Source organism: Galeopterus variegatus, unplaced genomic scaffold (genome assembly GCF_000696425.1).
Source record: "Galeopterus variegatus unplaced genomic scaffold, G_variegatus-3.0.2 Scaffold5329, whole genome shotgun sequence".
In the NCBI taxonomy this organism is placed as follows: Eukaryota; Metazoa; Chordata; class Mammalia; order Dermoptera; family Cynocephalidae; genus Galeopterus; species Galeopterus variegatus.
Genome location: NW_007731440.1, coordinates 158,000 through 159,856, shown reverse-complemented (window position 1 = coordinate 159,856; position 1,857 = coordinate 158,000).

Sequence of the window (1,857 nt, the reverse complement as noted above, 5' to 3'; positions counted from 1 at the left end):
ATGCTGACATTTAACCACCCTTCCTCCCAGCCCCACACAAGCCGAGCCAGTGCCCGAGAGAATATCTTGTCGGAAAGTCATAATAACCAAGATGCCATTACTGGGTCTCATCAGGGATGGTGGACTGCAGGGTCTACCTGTAGTAGGAGATCACCAGGCCTGGGCTGCCCAGCCTGGAGTCAGTGTCTGAGCTCATTCTGTGGCCCCACTGTCCCCCACCCAGGGACAAAAGAGAGCAGTCCTCTGCCCTGGGAATGGCCAAAGAGCTTGCAGGGAATCATGCCCTCTGCGAGCCTTCATGGCTTGGTTTCTGCATCTGTGCATGGACAGGCTAGCATGTGCCTGCCTGCAAAAAACTCCCTGGCCAGTGTCTGTCTGCAGAGCACTTTAAGATCCTGAGATCCTGGAGGCCAAGAGGCTAGAGCACCATGCACCCTCTGTTTGGCACACACACACGCACACACACACAGGCACGCACATGCATGTGTGCATACATAGCATCAAGGTATTGCTCAGATCCTAGAAGCAAAGGTGGGTGACACCACTTGAAAAGTGAACATAGATTCCTTGCTTAAGAAAAGTGCTTTGGGGGTCGACCCCATGGCTTGCTCGGGAGAGTGCGGTGCTGGGAGCGCAGCAGCCCTCCCGCCGCGGGTTCGGATCCTGTATGGGGATAGCCGGTGCTCTCACTGGCTGAGCACGGTGCAGGCGACACCAGGCCAAGGGTTGTGATCCCCTTACTGGTCACAAAAAAAAAAAAAAGAAAAGTGATTTGGGTCCTGATCCAGAACCCGTGGATGCTTACTTTACATACAGTTCTGCTGACCCAGACTTAAAATATGAAGGAAACTGGGANCCCCCTCCCTGCTCCCTGCTGTGATGGGAGTGATTAGATTAGAAGGCGATTTGGGGTCTGATTATCTTTGGTGGAAATTGGCCCCCTGCGTCTTTTTCCATCCCATCCACCTGGGGAGGTGGTGAGCAGCTTCTCTGTGGCCACCCAGGCCAGAGGACTGGTCCCTTCATTTTCCTGCCACCCTCTCTCTGGTGTGTTTGAAACCAGGGCTTTGGGGTCTTGTCTCCTGGGGTGTGACAAAGAGGCCAGTCTCAAGAGACAGTGGAGAGTTCAAATCCCAGCTCTGCCCAACACCAGCAAGGTGACCCCAGGGAGCCACCTCTGCCCTCCGAGCCTCAGTTTCCTCCTGCATGCATTGAGGGCCAGTGTGAGGACTAAATGACATAACTGCACGTGAAGGGGAGCCCAGTGCCCAGCACACAGTGGGTGTTCTACGGAGCTCAGCTCAGACCGCTGTCACTGTTTTCCGAGCACTGAGAATGCAGGCAGGTGTGTTCCTGCCTCTCCTTTGAAGAGTCTCCAGCCACCCCTCAAGCCTCCATGTGACCTTAGTGTCCTCATTCATCTAATGCTGACATTTAACCACCCTTCCTCCCAGCCCCACACAAGCCGAGCCAGTGCCCGAGAGANTCCCAGGACAGAGGCAGGAAGCACAGGTCAAGGCCAGAAGAAGGCTGGGGTCTCGCCCAGGCGGCGCTGACTGAGTCATCTGGACCTTGGGGAGGGTGTCTGGGCTGGGGAGACACTGGTCACAGCAAAGGCTGGGGAGACCACTGGGGCGCAGAGAGAGAGAGGACCAGTGGGGCAGCTTAGGCCCCCAACTTCCCTGCCCCCATCTAGTGCTGGGGCCTGGAGGACACTCGGGGGCTCCTCCAAGAGTGGGGAGCACTGTGCCTTCCCCATGAGGTGTGGTCAGAGGCCCCCTCCTGGCTGCCTCCTTCCCCCTCCCTGCTCCCTGCTGTGATGGGAGTGATTAGATTAGAAGGCGATTTGGGGTCTGA